General features: G+C 37.8%; 1 long non-coding RNA gene across 2 annotated transcripts in view; it reads left to right on the forward strand.

The window, feature by feature from the left end:
- LOC129060941 (uncharacterized) overlaps positions 1-22,822 on the forward strand; it is a 66,693-nt gene that overhangs the window by 37,367 nt on the left and 6,504 nt on the right. For both annotated transcript variants that reach the window (XR_008527850.2, XR_008527851.2), the window contains exon 2: positions 8,619-8,702. This is a non-coding gene — a long non-coding RNA (uncharacterized LOC129060941). The remainder of the gene's footprint in view (positions 1-8,618; positions 8,703-22,822) is intronic.

Consider the following 22,822-nt stretch of genomic DNA (forward strand, 5'->3'; position numbering starts at 1 on the left):
TTGAGCATTAATCGCATGCCAAATCTCTCCTGGGTATTTGTGATGCATGCATTAGCAAAACCAACAAAAATCCCTGTCTTCATGGAGCTTGCATTGTAATGGAGGAAGGCCGATGATAAACAATAAGTGTAATCAATAAGTGAATTAAATGGTATGTTGGGAATTGATAAGTATTGTCAAGGAAAGTTGGGAATTGATAAATATTGTCAAGGAAAAGAACAGAGCAGGATGAGGGACACTGAATTGTTGACATGGGGTGGTTGTAATCTTGAATGTGGTTTTCAGAAAAGACCTCCATAGGATGGTGACATCTGAGCAGAAATTAAGGAAGGGAAAGGAGCATGTCAGGCTGACCTCTGGAAAGACAGCTCTAGACAGAGGGCATAGCCAGTGCAAATGCCCCAGGGCAGGAGCATTCCTGGGGCACTTGGGGGACAGCAAAGAGACCTGAGTGGCTGGAGTGAAGTGAGCATGGGGAAAAGTAACAGGACAGGAATTTTGAGAGTTAATGGCAAGGAGTGGAGGGAAGGCCAAAGCTAGGGGAAAGACAGGCTCTTGGAACTTTGTACACCATCAGAATAACATTAGCTTTTTGCTCTCCCTTCAATGGGCACCTATGATGAGATAGACTGCTAGGGAGCAAGTAAAGAAGAAGAGAGACCAGTTAGGATTTTATTGTGTCAAAAAGGTGAGAACTATGATTAACTTTGGCCATGTGTGAACAGTGAAAGGGATTGCATTTGTTGACAGACTGAATGTAAAATTTAAGAGAAAGATGGGGATGGACGCGGTGGCTCATGTCTGTAATCCCAGCACTTTGGGAGGCTGAGGCGGGTGGATCACGAGGTCAAGAGATTGAGACCATCCTGGCCAACATGGTGAAATCCTGTCTCTACTAAAAATACAAAAATTAGCCAGGCATGGTGGTGCACACCTGTAGTCCCAGCTACTCGGGAGGCTGAGGCAGGAGAATCGCTTGAACATGTGAGGTGGAGGTTGCAGTGAGCTGAAATGGTGCCACTGCACTCCAGCCTAGTGACAGAGTGAGACTCCATCTAAAAAAAAAAAGAAAAAAATGATGGAAGTCAAGCACGACTCCCAGGGTTTGGGTCCCAACAGTGGAAGAATGTAGCAGGCAGAAATGGTGATGACTGCATGCAGAGCAGGCTTTTAGAGGCAGGGGAAGACCAAAAGTTTGGTTTTGGATATTTTAAACTTGTGATATCTATGGGAAATTTATATGGAGTTGAAGTGTGGGCTGGAGTTATAAGTTTGAGAGCTGACACATACTGATTGCATTTACAGTTGTGAGTCTAGTTGAGATGGCCCAGGAAGTGATTAAAGATAGAAAAGAGGCTTTGAAGTGCCTGGGGTATACCAGGGTTAGGGAGGTCAGGGTGAGGAAGGGCAACTAGCTGAAGAGAAAGAGACTAGAGGCCAAGGAATTAGGGCAAAACCTAAGAGAATGTGGGGATCTGGTAGCCTAGTGCAGAAAGTGTACTAGGAGGGAGAACTAAACTGTATTAGATGCTGCTGAGAAGTCAAGTACAAAAGAGACTGATAAGTTAATAGGGTAGCTAAAAAAAAAAGGGACTGAGAATCGGCTGTTGGATTTAGCAGGGTGGGTAGTTCTGGTGACCTTCATACAGAAAAGTGTTTTCATTTGCTCGATGGGTGAAGTTGTAAAGATACAGTCATGCGTATGTTCACTGCAGTACTATTCACAATAACAAAGACATGGAATCAACCTAAATGCCTGTCAACAGTAGACTGGATAAAGAAAATGTGGTATGATATACACCATGGAATATTATGCAGCCATGATAAAGAACAAGATCATGTTCTTTGCAGCAACATGGATGGAGCTGAAGGCCATTGTCCTAAGCAAACTAACACAGGAATACAAAACCAAATAATATGTGTTCTCACTTGTAAGTAAGAGCTTAACAAAGAGAACACATGGATATGTGTAGGGGAACAACAGACACTGGGGCCTACTTGAGGGTGGAGGGTGGTAGCAGGGAGAGGATCAGAAAATATACCTATCGGGTACTATGCTTATTACCCAGGTGACAAAATTATGTGTACACCAAACCCTGTGACATGAGTTTACCTATATAACAAACTGGCACATGTACCCCTGAAACAAACAAACAAAAAAGATTTTGAAAAGTAGGTTGAAGACAGTGGGGAGAAGAGGGCTTAGAGACAGTGAAATGGCATGTGCAGAAAACTCTTTTGAAGAATTTTGCAAGGAAATGTGGCTGTGGCTGGCAGGGGAAGGATTTTGATCTATTTTTGTTTGCTCGTTATTAAGAGGAGAGAAATAAGCAGGCAAAAAGAATAATCCCACAGACAGGGAAAATTTGATGATGCCGGAGAGAGTTTTTAATGCTTGCTTCAGTTTGCTTTTCTACCTCAAACTTCACTCTCTATTTCCTCAGGTCATTTGTCCTTAAAATGTCTTTTTCCTCAGCCCACTTGCCTGGATCTTCATCAGTAAGCATCTCTGTTCATAATAGAACAAAGATGATTAAAAATGTAAAAAAAGGAATCTGTGGGAAACTGACAGCAGGTAATGGATGGAAGAATTCAGATTTTAATAATCAAACTTTGATTAAACGTAAAAGCCCAATTTTTGGAGGTTTAGGGAGTTTTTATGTTACAATACAATTCTAGAACGAAAGCATGGGAATAACTAGGTTATTTTCCCATCCAATGATCTAGGGAGGTTTGGAAGGGCCTGGAACAGTTTACTTTCTTTGGTCAAATGTAGAACAGTAATTTGCTGTAGTGTAGAATTCACCTGCCAGTGTTGGTGATTTCTGTGGTCATTAGTTACCAGACACTATAGATAGGATTGACTGTCTTTGGGAAATGCCGGAAAGTGGAGACAGAAATGCCTAAAAAATTGTGATGCAGTCCCTGCTTTGTAGCCTCTTCTGTGACCTTCAACAAATCATTTAACCTTCATGCTGAATAATCTGTCAAGTTTACTCTTAGATTTGAGTTATCCAAGCTTTCATATCCCTGTTGTTTGATTTCCCATATTAATGGTGCATGACTCTCTGCCTTCCTTAGGACAGCATGGCCTTATCTTTATGGCAGGATTTTAGGCGTAGGACCTCTAGTGTTTGGGTCATCTGATAAAATGTAAAAATAAACTTCACAGATACTTTAAGAGCCTTTCACATGGATATAGGGATTTGCTGTCTTTTCTGTTCCTCTCCTCATAAGGAAAATGAAAAAAAAAAAAAAAGTGGAGAACTCAACTATGAAAAAGTGGCAATTCAGTGACTATGCATGTAAGAGGTATTTTGGAGCTTAAAACCAAATCTCAATTTCCATACCGATTTACTTTTAAACACCTTAAAATTTTGGAATCTCAAAGTCTCAGAGAATTAGCCATTTTCTGGTCCTATTTACTGCAGAAGTAAGGCTTGCATTCTTTAGCTTGAGGTTTGAAAGTGCAGATTACAGAATACAGATACAAAGAATATGAAGAAATAAGAGTAACTCATGCTAATTGAACTATTGCTAACATTATTTTGGGGAAAATAAGTTTAATGAAGCAATATCTATTCCTCAGTGATTATTTTACTGTTCAGGTATGCTGGGAATGTGGGGACCTTTAATAGCCTTCATTGCTTACTGATTCAGATGCTTATAATTTTGATACCAGCGAAATACATCACTAGAGAGCCCAGCAGCATAGCCATGAAACCTTTGGTTTACATTACTGGAGCTACCTAAAGTGAAATCGCTTTTCCTTTGTGGGCTGGCATTGAGAAAGAGACCTCATCATTGGTAGGAAAGAGATTTGAGCTTTGTCATTCACAAAGTGGATCAATTTTCATTTATTAATAATATCTCATTATGTGGTACTTAAGTGGAGGATAAATAATTCTTTTTGGTATCATGGGTATTCTACGACACTTTAAAGTGCTTTTGTTAAGTGCTTTCACATTTAGTTAGGGAAGAGTAAAGTAGCTGCTGAAGAATCCTCATTTTAAGACTTGAATATAAATTATTCTTCCCCTGTAGCTTTTCTGGGCATACGCTCAGAGAAAAGGGGGCAGTTAAGGAAAAATGCAATTATGTTTTCTTTCCTTGGCTAGAAAGCACCAGTATGAAAATTTTCTCACAAGCCTGATTCTTAAAAAACAAAAAAACTTTGTGGCAAGGTAATTGATTAAGAGGGAAAGTACTGAGGATGATGACCTTTCTATAGTGACAGAGAGTGATGAAATTGGTTCAAAGTAAAAAAAAAAAAAAGAAAAGAAAAAACAAATATAGAGATTCATTAGACAGTCTAAGGTTGCTATGGAAGGTAACCTGTTCTTTTCCTAATGATTACAAAATTTCTTAGCAACTTTTTGAAATGGTTTGGTTCACTTATTGGGGGTATGATTACTAAGTTGTAGGAAAACTTGAAGACAGAAGGTGCCACAGACCAAATGTTTATGTTCCCCCCAGATTCATACATTGAAACCTAATCTCCAATGTGATAGTATTAGGAGGTAGGACTTTTGAGAGGTTATTAGGTTGTGGAGGCGGAGCCCTCATGAATGGGTTTAGTGCCCTTATAAAAGGGTCCTGAGAGAGGCTCCTTGCCCTTCTCCCAAGTGAAGATACAGCCATCTATAAATTGGGAAGCCAACCCTCACCAGTTGCTGAATCTGCTGGTGCCTTGATCGTGGACTTCCCACCCTCCAGAACTGTGAGAAATAAGTTTCTGTTCTTTATACATTTCTCAGTCTGTAGCATTATGTTATAGCAGCCTGAATGGATTAAGATAGAAGGAAGAACAAAATGCTCCATTCTGGTTTCTCCCAGCCCAGTGATCTTGTTTAGAATACCAGACCTGGTAGACAGTATACCTAACTTTGTAGAAAGATAGAAAAATGGATAGTGAGAGAACAACCTGTGTTTAATCTTTAGATTACCTAGCTTGTGAGGAATGGGCTTTCCTTTCTGTTGCCCCATATGACTCTAGAGTTTTAAAATTCTAGGTCGAGGGTGGCAACTTGGAGTGAATATTGGTGTCTGTCTACACTGGGAAGGATTCTGAAGTCATAACAATTTCAGTGGGAAGATGGTCCTTGGTTGATTAGTAATTTCAAGGGGAAAGGTCCACCAGTCAGATTCTAGATGGAGGTTGTCAAACTTTTTCTGTAAAAGGCCAGATAGTAAGCATTTTAAGCTTTTCTGGTCATACAGTCATTGTTGCAACTACTTAGCATCGCCATTGTAGTGTGAAAGCACCCGTATATATTACAAAAATACTCTCATTTGAAAACAAAATTAGTGACTGTGCTCCAATAAAGCTTTATTTACAAAGACAGGCAGCAGGCTGGATTTAGCCCATGGGCTGTATAGTGTGCCAACCTCTGTTCTGTAGACTGTTAACCAAATCCTACTGAAGTCAGAGTTCCTGGCTGTCTGCTAATGGCATCATATTTTCCTCAAGCACTTTGATCTTTGTGGAGACACACTATAGAGTCTATGATGCTTTCACCAAGGTTGCTTGACAACATGCTTTCCCAGGGGTTAACACTGCAAAAGGAAGAAGGCTGTGCTAGAGTCAAAGCTGATGCTTTGTCAAGGAAAATATTTAGGCATCAGGACTTGCAATTACGTGTACAACCCTGGCTACGTTGGAAGCAAATTTCTGGGGAAATTGTCAGAGCATAAAATTAGGTCTAGTTGAGAAGGAATGCAAGCCCCCAGGTATGGCTAAGCTGAGACAGCAGGATGGAGGAAATTAACGCTGGGATAACTTATGAGCCTCAAGAGGTCGCTATTTTTCATAGAAACCATGCCTCTTGAGAAAGATGCTTTTTGTATTTTATTCAATCTTAATTGCTTGAGTAGATTAGAAATTTATCCTCTACACTTTTAGTAAAATGACTCCAATTACAACAATGTCTCCTATTATTATGCCTCCCAAATCCTGCCAAGTCACACCTGCACAGACCTGATTCTGAACAGAGTGCCATTGTGAGCGTGCTTTCTAGAAAGAAGACTTTAATCCATTCTTAGTCAAAAGCAAATTCTATTTTCCTGCCAAGGCAATAGTACATTTTGGCCTAAGTATAAGCCAAGTTGATAAGTTCCCATGTTACAAGAGGTGAGCAATGGAATGGTCCAGCTATTGAAAATCTTTTTCCTTTAAAATTTACATAAATGCTTGATATTTCCAAAATTATGGTGTCTGTAAAGTACTATATTGTAAATACGTGAAACAAAGATGTAGAGCAAAAAGGAAAGCAAGAAAATATGCTGTAGGAAAAATCTTGTTTCAGCCAAGGAAGAACGGTAACGATAATATGGCTATGAGTTAGGCATGCCAGTTACAAGACAGATGCCAAGATTCCTTTTGAAAGGGGGAAGACTTCCAATTTCATGATGATTCTGATATTTACGGTCTTTGTTGTTACTATTTTTATGGCATGATCTTTTCAATCTCAGTAACTCACAGTTGCGAAATAGAAATCACTTCTTGATTTGAAGGCTATATTTGGAACTAATTCAGAGAACAATAAATAGTAAAGAAGGTAGAATTGAACACCATGAAAATGTGGCAGGGTTTAATTTTTTTTTATATTGTAACTGAGATATGCACAAAAAGTAATGTCCTTTATTATAATTGGGAGTGGCAGGGAAAGGTCATCAGAATCCTTACTGTTTATTGCTGCTGGGAAAATTAAACCCCAAAAAACGTATCCCTGAAGGGAACACGGTGTCCAATCAATTTCAAGTCAGTTTAATAGCCAGTTTCCTTATCAGGGCTATTTCTCTTCTCCAAAAGGTCTCCCCTCATCTTCCAGTCTCCTTTGCAATTTGGCATTGCGTGCGTAGAGAAGCCTGACAGCCTGTAAGGAGGGAGACAGCCCCTTGGTACAAGTTCTGTTCTTCTCTGCTGGCTCCTGCTGATACCTGGTTTATCTCTGGTCTCTGGGTGACTGTGACTATTTTTATGTGAGCTCTATGCTCTCTGCATGGCTACAGACAACCTTCTCTGCCCCACTGCTGATGTAAGCCCCTCTGGGTTTTTTTAGTACCGAGCTTCCAAGTTTTACACAGGTTCTCTCTCCAGTCCCTTGCGTGGGCCCTCCGCTCACTGCCTTGACATGGTGTACCATCTCCAGGCCTCACCTGTGCCCGACACACTGCCATTTCTGTTCTGATGCAGCTGCCCCACCTTGGCCCAGAGTTAACTTAAAAGGTGCTCTCCTCCCAAGGAACCAAATAGGAGGTAGGGCACAAGTTCTTCTACTTTATTGTCCCCAACTCTCTGGGGCTTCTATGTTCTTAAATACTCCCTCAGTCCAGGTCTTAGAGTAGAGACTCTAGGGTTGGGGATACTAGATCATGAGAGACCTTGGCATAGTCCTAATCCTCATTCTCACTTTTAAATCTCTTCCTCTTCTTGCTGATAGAATTTCTACTTTTCCTATTTTCCTTGTAGGGGCTGCCTTCATCTCCTTTTCTTCAAGCAGATGCCTGTTGTTCCTATTGTACCTCCCCTCTTAGGCCCTGTAGACTTAGGATGACCAACTACCCTGGTTTCCCTGGGACCGTCCTGGTTTTAGAACATGAAGTCTTGTCTCCTGGGAAACCCTTCTGTTCTGGGCAGACTGGAATGGTTGGTCACTCCATCTGTGATAAATTACCTCCATGGCTAAGCTTTAGTGTCCAAAATGCTTTAGGGGAAGGAAAAAGAGATTACTCAGAAAGAAACATGGCAAAGTACAGAACTACAAAATATTTTCCTTCACTATAGAAATAATGGCACATTTGTTTCTATTACATCTAGCAACTAATTTATTGAAAAGGAGCTGGTGTCACTGCAGAATTAAAAACAGGCCAGAAAATCGCTTCTTGAAAGTAAAGTGGCTGTCTCATTTATGAAAACTTTCCACTCATTGTAGAAGTTTTCAGTCCAGAAAACTAATCAAATTCAAAATTTTGTGAAACTTGAATCATTTAAGAAACTATTTGACTACACAATAGCTTTTAAGGCGAGTCTTGAAATAAATCTCAAACGTGAACATATAAATTGATATTTTCACTGTGACAAACAAAACAATACTTGTGCTACAGCCTAACAGAATATTAGGCTACCATGTTTAAATGCAGTTTAGTCTTGACCCTGGGACTAGATAAGCCTTCAGGTGGGGAGAACTTTGAAGAGCAAGGGAAGGTACAGTGAGGTAAGTAGGATTAAGGGACACAGTTACCCAAGGGTCTTTTCTTAAGTTGGCTTAGATGCTGCTGCCTGTAGCTACCAGAAGCCTGTTTTGCCGGTGTGATTGAAGTATGAATATAAGAGCTGAAAGGGATCCCTCCATTTACTTATACATTTTTAATAAATAAATTATTTATTAAAATTTGTTTATTAAATTATTTAATAAAATTAAATAAATTTATTATTTATTTAATAATTTGTTCATTAAATAATTTGTTATTTAATAAATTTAAATTTATTTTGAAGTGTATTATTTTAAAATAAATTTTAAAATAATTATTTAATTTATTAAATATTTTAAATATTTATTAAAATTTATTTTTAATAACTCCATATTAATTGATTCTCTATAATTGGCTTGTGTTAGAGGCTGAGGATGCCTTGGTGAAAAAATCAGAGCAACCCAAAGGAAGTCTTGTGTTCTTGAAAGAGGAATCACACAAATACACAGGTATGCATGTTTCCATGATAGGAGTGTCAAAGGGTGACAGAGCACACTGGTGGGGCACCCAATTAATCTAGGCTGGGACGCCATGGTGGGCTTTCAGCTCATATAACCTTCTCATTTTATGGTGGAAGAACAGAAAGATTAAATTATTTCATGTCACATAAAACATCAAGGCTTAAGTCTTCCGTGGTAAGATCGTTGCCCTGGGGATGATCCCAGATACCTGGTCAGGCAAAGCCAGCCAAAGCTATAGAAGGAACCGGTGGCTACACTTCCTCTCTCTGCCTGGGTGGCTGCACATAGTCTGTTGCTTCTCAAGGCCTCCAGGTGATATAAGCACAGGCATGCAACCCTCAGGAATGGCTGGCATGACAACTCAGATTATTATTTCTTTATGTGCTTGCTCGTTTGTCTTATATGAAATGGAGTTTCAGGGGGGCAGGGGAGCCCCTCTCGGAGCGTAGCCCACAGTATGTCTCAGCCCCCACGTACCTCTCCATGGGTTGCCCACAACGTGGAGAACTGTGTGCCTCTTCTTATACACTTTCTGCTTGTAAATTTCCCTAATAAAATCAGCTTCCTGCCTGCCCTGCCTAATGTGGTGCTTGCTTTCATCTATCAGGCCGCACCTCCATTTGCATCTGCCATTCATTCAGCACACTGGCACATTTTTGGGATAAGTCTCTGAATGGCTGTCTCACTGTCTCAGCAAAGCAGCACAAATCCAGGATTTGATAAGCACTGCTCAGTTTTATGCACAGATTGGAAAGTAGAGGATCATTACACTACTTCTGTATGGTAATATCCATTAGGAAATTAACCTACAGAGCACTGTGTGAAGTGTTCTGGTCACCTTAGGTGAGTGGACTAAGTAAAAGGTGTAACGCTGATTCTCTTAGAGTGCAAACTCTTTTTCGTGGAACAACTATTCAAGCCTGGAAATAGGAGACCTATGATGAAATTTCAGTTCTGCCACTCTGAGTTTGAGCAAGTCACTTTACCTTTTAACATCTTTAAAAATTATCGAATCTTATGAGTATATTAAAGTGGTGATAATTAAATACAAAACAAATGAACATAGTAGCATAACAGAGTCTGCAACAGAATGGTGCTTTGTAAACATTTACTGAATTCAGTAATACTAACACACATGCATTGATAGTAAAAAGCCTCAAATAGCACACAAAGCAGCATATCATCAAGTGCTAAATTGTGTGGAACGCAATAGAGGAAGTCATGGAGGCTTATTCACAAGTGGGTTTGATGAAAAATTAGCTGTCACATTGGGGTAATGAATCTCACATGGACTCAGTCACAGGGTGCAGCCATTTGGATGCTGAATTCATAATTTTAGTTTTACATCAGATAAAAAGTCTGTTTTTTTCTGATTTTAAAAGCAATATAGACATGTAGAAAACAGTAACAGAAATGTTTAAAATGATACCAGTTATAAATCTCATTTCTAGTGAGAACCATTAATATGTACAAAATATATACATATTCTATATGTATCCTGGTTTTTTAAATATATATCTCATTGTGTTTTAAATTTGTGGAAAACTGAATTTTAATATATGTGAAATACAGTATTTCATTTATGCATGTGGTATGTTGTATTAATCACTTTCTTGTTTTGTTAGAAATGTTTGTTTTTTTCTCTCTTTTTAACCATTCGGTATTTTTATTTTATTTTATTTTAAGTTCTGGGATACATGTGCAGGATCTGCAGGTTTGTTACATAGGTAAACATGTGCCATGGTGGTTTGCTGTACCTATCAACCCATTACCTGGGTACTAAGCCCAGCATGCATTAACTATTTTTCCTGATGCTCTCCCTCTCCCTGCCCCCAACCCCACGGCAGGCCCCAGTGTGTATTTTTCCCCCCCTGTGTCCATGTGTTCTTATTGTTCAGCTCCCACTTATAAGTAAGAGCATGTGGTGTTTGGTTTTCTGTTCTTGTGTTAGTTTGCTGAGGAAAATAGCTTTCAGCTCCATCCATGTCCCTGCAAAGGACATGATCTCATTCTTTTTTTATGGCTGCATAGTATTCCATGGTGTATACGTACCACATTTTTTTTTAATCCAATCTATCATTGATGGGCATTTGGGTTGGTTCCAAGTCTTTGACATTGTGAATAGTGCTGCAATGAACATATGTGTGAATGTATCTTTATAAAAGAATGATTTATATTCCTTTGGGTATATACCCAGTACTGGGATTGCTGGGTCAAATGGTATTTCTGGTTCTAGGTCTTTGAGAAATCACCACACTGTCTTTCACAATGGTTGAACTAATTTACATTCCCACCAACAGTGTAAAAGCATTCCTATTTCTCCACAGCCTCACTAGCATCTGTTGTTTCTTAACTTTTTTTTTCTTTTTTTTGAGATGGAGTCTTGCTTTGTTACCCAGGCATGTTTTTGACATTTTAATGAATCTTTGTCCATGCCTATGTCCTGAATTACATTGGTTAGATTTTCTTTTAGGGTTTTTATAGTTTTGGGTTTTACATTTAAGCCTTTAATCCATCTTGAGTCAATTTTTGTATAAGGTGTGAGGAAGTGGTCCAGTTTCACTTTTCTGCATATGGCTAGTCACTTCTCCCAGCACCATTTATTAAATAGGGAATCCTTTCCCCATTGCTTGTTTTTGTCAGGTTTGCCAAAGATCAGATGGCTGTAGGTGTGCGGTCTTATTTCTGAGATCTCTATGCTGTTCCATTGGTCTATGTGCCTATTTTTGTACCAGTACCGTGCTGTTTTGGTTACTGCAGCCTTGTAGTAAAGTTTGAAGTCAGGTAGAGCGATGCCTTCAGCTTTGTTCTTTTTGCTTAGGATTATCTTGGTTATTCAGGCTCTTCTATAGTTCCATACGAATTTTGTTTTTGTGTATATGTGTGATAGGATCTTACTCTTGTCACTCAGGCTGAAGTGCAGGGGTGTGATCACAGCACACTGTAGCCTTGACCTCCCTGGGCTCAGGTGATCCTCCCACCTCAGCCTCCCAGGTAGCCAGGACTACAGGTGCACACCAATATGCCTAGTTAATTTTTGTGTTTTTTGTAGAGATGAGGTTTTGCCATGTTTCCCAGGCCGGTCTTGAACTTCTGGAGTCAAGTGATCCTCCCACCCTGGCCTCCCAAAGTGCTGGGATTACAGGTGTGAGCTGGCCTCCATATGAATTTTAAAACAAGAGTTTTCTAATTCTGTGAAGAATGTGATTGGTAGTTTGATAGAAATAACATTGAATCTGTAAATTGCTTTGGGCAATATGGCTATTTTAACAATATTAATTCTTCCTATTCATGAGCATGAAGTGTTTTTCCATTTGTTTGTGTCATCTCTGATTTCTCTGAGTAGTGTTTTGTAATTCTTGTTGTAGAGATCTTTTACCTCCCAGGTTAGCTGTGTTTCTAGCTATTTTATTCTTTTTGTGGCTATTGTGAATGGGATTGTGTTCTTGATTTGGCTCTCAGCTTGGATGTTGTTGGTGCTCCTGAATTTTTGTATATTGATTTTATATCCTAAAACTTTGCTGAGGTTGTTTTTCAGGTCAGGGAGCTTTCGGGTAGAGACTATGGGGTTTTCCAGGTAAAGAATCATATAGTTTGCAAACAGGGATAGCTCGACTTCCTTTTTTCCTATTTGGATGGCTTTCTTTCTCTTGCCTGATTGCTCTGGCTAGGACTTCCAGTACTATGTTGAATAAAATATTTGTCTTCATTTAATTTCAAAATCTTAAAAAACTTTTTTTGTTGTTATTGAGAAGTGACTTTTAAAACAAATAACAAAGATATAATAATATAACTAATGTAGTGCAATAGAAGAATATACATATAAATCTTACTATGTATAGGAGTTTAGTCTATGATAAAGTTGACATTTCAAATCAGTATTTTTCCTAGTGCAGTTATCTTTGTTTCTGTCTTCTGTTTCATTTATTTTCTTTTTGTGTCTTATCTTATTTACTTGCTTACATTTTCTCCATTTTTTGTTTATTTTTTCTTCTTAGTTTTTTCATTTTTTATTTTTCTGTATATTTTTATGACTTCTAATTTTGATTAGTGATAAATTTAATGATTAATACAGTTGATATTATTCACACAGTTTATATTTTCATTAGTGACAAATTCAATGATTAATTTTAACTTTCAAAAGGATACTTTGCTCTATATTTTTTGTCAATAAACTATAAAATATTATCTTTTGAGACCTCTCTATTGAAGGCAAGAAAATTATACCACTTTTGTTTTCTTAAGCCAAATGTAGAATTTATTTTTATAACATAAGAATTTGTCAGGTTTATTTTTATCATTTTTTTACATTTTAGGTATATAAAATGTAAGTTAATATGTATATTAATATAAGATGTATATACTTATACATTTATATACTTTTATATGTACATTATTGAAAATGTTCATTGTCAAACACACTTTATGACCGTTAGTTATTTTTTCCATGTTTTCTATTGTGTTGAAATGCACATAACATAAAATTTACCATTTTAACCTTTTTTAGCGTACAGTTCAGTGGTATCAAATACATTTGTAATGTTCTGCAACCATCATTACCATCCATCTCCACACTTTTTTCATCTTGTAAAACTGAAATTCTATCCATTAAATCACTTCTTTCCCTTTCACCCCAGGCCCTGACAATCACCATTCTTCTGTTTGTCTTTATGATTTTGTCTACTGTAAGCACATATCTAAGTGGAATCACAAAGTATTTTTTTTGTGACTGGCTTATTTCACTTAGCATAATGTCCTCAAGGTTCATCCATATTGTAATTCACTTATTAGTTTTAACAGTTATTCTGTGAAATATTTAAGATTTCTATATATAATATCATAGCATCTGTGAATAAAGGTCATTTTACTTCATCTTTTCCAATTTTGATGCATTTTCTTTTTCTTACCTATTTGCTCTGGCTAGAACTTCCAATACTATGTTGAATAGAAATGGAGAAGTGGAGAAAGCAGGCATTCCTGCTTTATTCCTGGTCTTAGAGAAAAAGCTTTCAGTTTTTCATCATTGAGTATGATGATGATGTTTCCTGTAGGTTTTTCAAACATGAATTTTATTATGTTGAGGTAGTTTCCTCTAGTCTTAGTTTATCCAGTGTTTTCTTAAATCATGAAAGTGTATTTTGTCAAATGCCTTTTCTGCATTTATTGAGATGGTCATGTGTTTTTTCCCCCCCTTAATTCTGTTAATGTGATATATTACATTGATCTCTTTTTGTATGTTGCACATACAAACTCCTTCCAGGAATAAGCCACTGCATTCCAGGAATAAATCACACTTGGTTATGGTGTATAATCCTTCTAATATGCAGCTGAATTTGGTTTGTTAGTATTTTGTTGAGAATTTTTGCATTAAAGTTTAGAAGGGATATTGGTTTGTAGTTTTAGTGCAGTGTGTTTGTCTGGTATTGGTATCAGGGTAGTGCTGGTTTCATAGAATGAGTTAGAAAGTGTTCCCTACTTTTCAGTTTTTTGTGAAAGTTTGAGAAAGATTGGTGTTAGTTATTTTCAAAATGTTTGGTAGAATTCGACAGTGAAGCCAGCAATACAAGGCTCTTATTTGTTGAAAGATTTTTGATTACTAATTCCATCGCTCTGTTAGTTACAGGTCTATTCTAATGTTCTATTCCTTTGATTTAGTCTTGGAAGGTTTTGTGTTTTTAGGAATTTGTCTATTTCATCTAAGTTATTCCGTTTGTTGGTGTAAAATTGTTCATAATAATCCCAATGCCCAACTTGCATCTTTCCTCTTTTTTTGCATCTTTCCTCTTTTTTTCTTAGTCCATGTAGCTAAAAGTTTGTCAATTTTGTTGATCCTCTCAAAGAAACAACTTTTGGTTTCATTGACTTTATGTACTGTTTTTCTCTTCACTATTTTATTTGTCTCTGCTCAACTCTTAATTATTTACTTCCTTCTACTAGCTTTGGGTTTAGTTTGTTCTTGTTTTTCTAGTTCCTTAAGTTTACAAAGTTAGGTTTATGATTTGAAATCTTTCTTGTTTTTTAATATAAACATTTATAGCTATAAATTTCTGCCTTAGTACTGCTTTCACTGAATTTCATATATTTTGGTATATTGTGTTTTTGTTGTCATTCATCTCTAATTTCCTAATTTCTCTTGTGTTTTCTTCTTTGATCCATTGGTTGTTTAAGAGTATATTGTTTAATTTTCAAATATTTGTGGATTTGCAATTTTCCTTCTGTTTTTCACTTTTAACTTCATCCTGTTGTGGTTGGAGAAGACATTTCATATAATATTTATCTTTTAAAATCTATTGAGACTTAATCTGTGCCTTAACATAGGATCTAGCCTGGAAAATGTCCATGTGCACTATCCATGGCTATCCAATAGCCATGTATACTTGAGAAGAATGTGATACTGTTGTCATTGGGTATGGTGTTCTGATGTTTCTGTTAGATCTTGTTGGTTTATTGTGTTGTTTAAGTTCTTTATTTTCTTATCTTCTCTCTGATAGTTCTATTATTGGGAATGGGCTATTGAATTCTTCAACTATTATTGTAGACCTATTTTTCCCTTAATTCTGTCAGTTTTTGCTTTATGTATTTGGATTTTGATTTACACATTAGGTATGTAAGTGTTTATAATTGTTATATCTTCTTGTTGTATTGAACTTTAAAAATGTATACAATGTCCTTCTTTGTCTCTTGTAAACTTTTTTGACTCAAAGTCTACTTTGTCTGATATTAGTATAGCCACCCCGATCTGATTTGGTTACTATTTGTGTGGGATGTCTTTTTCCATACTTTCACTTTTAACCTATTTGTGTCCTTAGATCAAAAATGAGTCTCTTGTAGACAACATGTAGTTGGATATGTGTTTTTAGGGATTCTGCCAATTTCTGTCTTTTGATTGGATAGTTTAATCCATTTACATTTAAAGTAATGCATAATAGGAAGGACTTCTGTCATTTTGCCATTTGCTTACTATATGCCTTATAGCTTTTTTTGTCCCTCATTTTCTATTTAACTGTCTTCTTTTATATGTAAATTTTTGATTTTAGTGAAATGCTTAAATTTCTTCCTCATTTCTTTTTTGTGTATATTCTATAGCTATTTTCTTTGTGGCTACCATGGGGATTATGTTTAATAGTCTAATGTTATAACATTCTATTTTGGATTTATACTATCTTAACTTCAATAACATATAAAAAACTGCTCCTTTACAGCTCTGTGCCTACCCCTTTCAGTTGTTGAAGTCGCAAAATTACATCCTTATAGATTGTATGCCACAAAACATAAAATAGTTCTTTCAAATGTATTATCTCTTAAGTTATGTAACAATCAAAATGTGGAGTTATTAATAGAAACCAAAGTTACGATAATACTTGCTTTTAGACTAATAACTGTTTTTCTTAAAATGTATTAGTCTCTTAAATCATGTAGAACACAGAAAGAAGTTACCCTTGTTACAACAATACTAGCTTTTACAGTTGCCCATATATTAACCTTTATTGAGATCTATATTTCTTCATATGGCTTTGAGCCAGTGTCCTTTCATTTTACCTTGTAGGACTCCATTTATAATTTCTTGCAGGGCAAGTCTAGTGGTAATGAATTCCCCCAGCTTTTGTTTATCTGGGAATATCTTATTTTCTCCCCCACTTTTAAAGGACAGTTTTGCCAGATAGATTAATAGAATTCTTGGTTGACAGTGTTTTTCTTTCAGCACTTTGAGTGTATGAGCCCACAGACTTCTCGCTTCCAAAATTTCTAGTGAGAAATCTGCTGTTAATTTTATTGAGTATCTCTTTTATGTGACAAGTAGCTTTTCTCTTGCTGCTCTCAAGATTCTCTCTTAATGTGGCTTGGTGTAATTCTCTTTGAATTCATCTTTCTTGGAGTTTGTTGAGCTTCTTGTACATCTGTGTTCATTTCTTTCATTAAGTCTGGGAGGTTTTCTTTTTCTATTATTATTTCTTCAAATATTTTCTTTATCTCTTTCCCTCTTTTCTCCTTGTGAAATTCTAATAATGCATAAGTTGTTCTTTTTGATGGTGTCACACATATCCCTTAGGTTCTGTTCACTTTCTTCAACCCTTTTTCTTTCTGTTCTTCATACCCAATAATTTCCATTGTCCTATGTTGAAGTTCACTGATTCTTTTTTATGCCTCCTAAAATCTGGCTTTTAATTGCTTTAGTGAGTTTTTATTTCAGTTGTACTTTTCAGCTCCAGAATTTCTTTTTGTTTTCTTTTTAGATTTTCTCCATCTTTATTGATATTTCTATCTTGTTAATAACATGGTTTTCTGGACTTTCTCCACATATTCCTTAAGTTCTTTGAGCATCTTTGTGTAGTGAATCTGTCATCAGGTCTTTTCAAGGCCAGTTTCTGTTGATTAATTTTTTTCTCCTTTGAATGTGCCATACATTCTTGTTTCTTTGTATATCTTGTGTTTTTTTTGTTGAAAACAATATTTGAATTTGATAATGTATCTTTGGAAATCAGATTCTCCTCTTTGCTCAGGTTTGCTGTTTTTTTTGTTATTGTTTTTTGATTGTTGTAGGCTAACTCTGTGCCAGTTTGAAATGTAAACTTAAGATCTTCTCAAGTCTTTTCTGAGCCTGTGCCTTTCTATGGGCATGTGAGATCATTTTCTAATTTTTCCTGTATATGTAACTGTTTTGTTTTTTGTTTTTTTTTTTGATATCCTAGTTTCTAATCACTGGTTCTCAAAAGGGGAAAAATGAAGGGAGGAAACAAAAAGGGTGCTGGCCCTTTGAATCCTCTGGGAGTCACTTCAACCAGATGGGAAGGAGCCTGCAACAATTCAGGGAGGTACAACAACAAAGTTTGCCCACCTTCTTGTCTGCACCTCTGTGATCAGAAGTAGCAATCAGTGATTGGATGCAGATTTCTAATATTTGGAAGACAACATCCTTTTTGCCCACCCTGGATCCCATAGGCTGCATGCAAGTTGCTCCAGGAACTGGGGGATGGGTAGCTGCTACTGTTCTAAGAGCTAAAACTAAAATTAATTGTGCTTTTACCTTCATACCTTCCCCTGGAATTTGCAAGCTTACAGTAGACTCCAGAGTTGCAAAAATAGTTACATTAGACAGATTTTGCCAGTATAATTTTTGTCTTGGAGCATGGACAGACTCCTGGTGCTTTCTACTCTTCCATCTTCCCCAACCGCTAGTTATTGAAACTTACTTTAATACAGGAATGCAAGCAGTTTACTTTGTATCTTTTCATTTTCATCACTTATGAATAACTCAGCTAGTGAGAGTAAAGAATTTTTCTTTCAAAATAATGTTGACATTGCTCTATCGAAATCCAGTATTTATTTCAGAGAAGTCTAAGGCCAGTTTGATTTTTATTTCTTTTCAGATTACCTATCTCTAAAGATCTGGATGCTTTAAATACTTTTTCCTTTTAATCAATAACCATGAAATATCTGGGTGTGACGTATGTTTATTTCGGCACTATTCACAATAGCAAAGACTTGGAATCAACCCAGATGTCCATCAATGATAGACTGGATTAAGAAAATGTGGCACATACACACCATGGAATACTATGCAGCCGTAAAAAAGGATGAGTTCATATCCTTTGTAGGGACACGGATGAAGCTGGAAACCATCATTCTGAGGAAACTATTGCAAGGACAGAAAACCAAATACCACATATTCTCACTCATAGGTGGGAATTGAACAGTGAGAACAATTGGACACAGGGTGGGGAACATCACGCACTGGAGCCTGTCATGGAGTGGGGGGATGGGGGAAAGATAGAATTAAGAGAAATACCTAATGTAAATGACGAGTTAATGGGTGCAGCACACCAACATGGCACATGTATACATATGTAACAAACCTGCATGTTGTGTACATGTACCCTAGAACTTAAAGTATAATAATTAAAAAAAAAAATCTGGGTGTGGGTCTTTTCTCATTAATCTTTTTTATTATGTGATGAGCTGTTTTCATCTATATGCTTTGTATTGCAGATGTTTTTCCTCCATGCTTTTTTATACCTGTTATTGGCTCACAGGATGGCTAGAGTTCCTTCTGATATATATATATATATATTTTTGGTTTGTTTGTTTGTTTGTTTTTTTTTTTAGATGTAGTCTCGCTCTGTCACCAGGCCGGAGTTCAGTGACGTGATCTCGGCTCACTGCAACCTTCACCTCCTGGGTTCAAGCAATTCTTCTGCCTCAGCCTCCCGAGTAGCTAAGACTACAGGCACGCGCCACCACACCTGGCTCATTTTTTTGTATTTTTTAGTAGAGATGGGGTTTCACCATGTTGGCCAGAATGGCCTCGAACTCCAGACCTTGTGATCCGCCTGCCTCGACCTCCCAAAGTGCTGGGATTATAGGCATAAGCCACTGCGCTCGGCCCCTTCTGATATCTCTAATTCTCACCTTTAGCAACTAGTTTCTGGAAGCTTGTGTGCCAGAATTATAGATACCTAGTTACATCTCCTTGTTTGGACAGAAAATTTCACCTCAGAGAGTCAGGCCTGTGTCCCTCATCAGGATAGGGTCAGGTGCCTGGGCAAGGAAGGAAACTGGGGAGAATCAGTGGAAATCGCTAGCCATGAGTCCTCTATGATTTACTATCCAAACTTCCTCCACTCAGCAGATAATAGACAGTGGTGGCAGGGACAACTTGGTCTCTGTGTAGACATGGGCAGGGCATAAACAGGGAAAATGGCGCTAGTTTCCTGGATAGAGGCCGATCAAGAAGCAGGGAAGGATTTGAAATACCTAGTTCAAAGGAATCACTGTGGAGCCAAAATAAGATTCAAAGAAAATGGGCTAGGCACGGTGGCTCACACCTACAATCCCAGCACTTGGGGAGGCCAAGGAGGGCAGATCACCTGAGCTTAGGAGTTTGAGACCAGCCTGGCCAACCATGGCCAACATGGTGAAACCCCGTCTCTACTAAAAATATAAAAATTAGCTGGGTGTGGTGGTGGGTGCCTGTAATCTCGGGAGGCTGAGGTAGGAGAATTGCTTGAACCTGGGAGGTGGAGGTTACAGTAAGCCAAGGTCGTGCTACTGTACTCTAGCCTAGGCGACAGAAGGAGACTCCATCTTAAACAAACAAACAAACAAACAAAAAAACAAAGAAAATGTTTTGCATAGAGCATACACAAAGGGGAGTGATCAGGATTGAAAGGCAGAGCCAACGAAGTCCTGTTCTAAAAGTATGCCTGGCTAATAGAGCCTCAGGTGATGATGGACATGTTCTGTATCTGTGCTGTTCAATGTGGCCTCCACTAGCCACTGTGGCTATCTAGTACTGAGGAACTAGACTTTAAATTTTATTCAATTTTAATCACTTTAAATTAAAATGTAAAATGCCACAGGTGACTATTGGGCACTGACGGTGAAGCTCTAGAGTGCCTTTCTCTGAAGAGGAGTGGGGCCATGGAAGCTGCAGGGTTGACTCTGAGACCATTAGCTTCCTAGACAGTGAAAGCTACTCTCATAGTTGGCAATAGGTTGACAATCAGCCTCATTATTTGATATTGGTAAGTTTTATCTTCTTTGTGTCTTTTTAGGCATTTTGGTGGAAATTTGGAAGTAACTAGTGAAGGAATGTTAAACACCATTTGAGAAGACATGATGATTAATTTTAGGGGACAACTTGACTGGGTTGAGGGATGCCTTGATGGCTGGTGAAGCATTGTTTCTGGGTATGTCTGCTTTCAGACGTGCTTTCAGGGGAGATTGCTGTGAGTCAGTGGACTGAAAGAGGATTTCCAGCTCTCAATGTGGGGGTACCACCCAATCAGCTGGGAGCCTTGCTTGGGACAAACATAGGGAAGAATAGGGATACTTACTCTGCTCTTGCCCTCTCCCTTCCCTGCTTTTTCTCCTCCTGCCCTTGGACATCAGACTCTAGGTTCTTCAGCTTTTGGACTCTGGGACTTGCACTTGCAGCCTCCCAGGGGCTCTTGAGCCTTCAGGCACAGACTGAGGGCTTCATCGTTGGCTTCTCTGTTTCTGAGGCTTCTAGAGTTGGACTAAGCCTTGCTACTGGCTTCTCCTGTTTTCTAGCTTGCTGACAGCCTATGGTGATGCTTCTCTACCTCTGCGTTTGTGTGAGCCAATTCCCTGATAACCCACTCTCTTACATATCTTGTTGGTTTTGTCTCTCTGAAGAACCCTGAGTAACTCAGAGCAGACGTCTGGCATACTCTTCTCCTATCCTTTTCTTCCTTCTTTCTATAAGTTTGTAAACAATGGAACATAACTTTCAGCAAACTTTTATAATCATGCATCTTTCCACTTTGGCCCCCTTTGAGAGTTCAGTTATATTATGTCTAGGAAAATGGGTGTTGAGTTTATTATAGCAGGTGAATAGGGGAGTGCATAGAGAAGAAATACTTTCAAATTTTCAGTCCAGAGGCTGTCTTCTTAGCCATTTTACAGTATTATCTTCTTCCTTAAGGGTATTTTAAAATGAAAGAATGTTTGAGGGATCTAATCAAACTAAAGAGCTTCTACACAGCAAAAGAAACTATCATCAGAGTTAACAGGCAACATACAGAATGGGAGAAAATTTTTGCAGTCTATCTATCTGACAAAGTGCTAATATCCAGAATCTACAAGGAACTTAAACAAATTTACAAGAAAAAAACAACCCCATTAAAAAGTGGGCAAAGGATATGAACAGACACTTTCTTTTTTTATTATACTTTAAATTCTAGAGTACATGTGCACAATGTGCAGAAAAGAAGACATTTATGTGGCCAACAAACATATGAGAAAAACCTCATCATCACTGGTTGTTAGAGAAAGGCAAATCAAAACCACAATGAGATACCATCTCATGCCAGTTAGAATGGTGATCATTAAAAAGTCAGGAAACAGCGGATGCTGGAGAGGATGTGGAGAAATAGGAATGCTTTCACACTGTTGGTGGGAGTGTAAATTAGTTCAACCATTGTGGAAGACAGTGTGGCAATTCCTCAAGGATCTAGAACCAGAAATACCATTTGACCCAGCAATCCTATTACTGGGTATATACCTAAAGGATTATAAATCACTCTACTATAAAGACACATGCACACGTATGTTTATTGCAGCACTATGTACAATAGCAAAGACTTGGAACCAACCCAAATGTCCAAATACCCAGTGATAGACTGGATAAAGATAATGTGGCACATATACACCATGAAATACTATGCAGCCATAAAAAAGAATGAGTTCATGTCCTTTGTAGGGACATGGATGAAGCTGGAAACCATCATTCTCAGCAAACTAACACAGGAACAGAAAACCAAACACTGCGTGTTCTCACTCATAAGTGGGAGTTGAACAGTGAGAACACATGGACACAGGGAAGGGAACATCACACACCAGGGCCTGTTGGGGGGTTGGGAGCAAGGGGAGGGAGAGCATTAGGACAAATACCTAATTCATGCAGGGCTTAAAACCAAATGATGGGTTGATGGGCGCAGCAAACCACCATGGCACATGTATACCTACGTAACAAACCTGCGTGTTTTGCACATGTATCCCAGAACTTAAAGTAAAATAAATGAATACATAAATAATACTTGATTTATGTTTTCCATGATGGGAATGAGTTTTTAGGGAAGTCACCATGTAATGCATATATCCACTAATTGATTAATTGATTAATTAATCAATAAACATGATGAACTTCTGTTCTGTGGAGGGCTCTGTGCTACTTACTTGGGAAGAGAAAAACGGGATAAAGTGATAGAGTCTGAGGATAAGTTTTTTTGATTTTTTAATTAAAGCGAAGGTCCAAGAGAGGTAAATAACACTGTTTTAAGCACAATGATGTTATGGAAAAGAATGCAAGTGCATGAAATTTGGACAGCCCTAGGAAATCTGAGGCATATGGTTGTTATATGCATTGAAACAATTCTTAAATAACTTGATGCACTAGCTGATGAAATAAAAATGATGCACAAAAACATAGGTGGCCTATCCAAGGAGAAATGCTGAGCACTAGCAGATTAAACTGATTTACTTTTTAGTTTAAAAACTGTTAGTTTTGGCTGGGTGTGGTGGCTCACACCTATAATCCCAGCACTTTGGGAGGCTGAGGCGGGTGGATCACTAGAGGTCAGGAGTTC

The sequence above is a fragment of the Pongo abelii genome, chromosome 7, assembly GCF_028885655.2.
Source record: "Pongo abelii isolate AG06213 chromosome 7, NHGRI_mPonAbe1-v2.0_pri, whole genome shotgun sequence".
In the NCBI taxonomy this organism is placed as follows: domain Eukaryota; kingdom Metazoa; phylum Chordata; class Mammalia; order Primates; family Hominidae; genus Pongo; species Pongo abelii.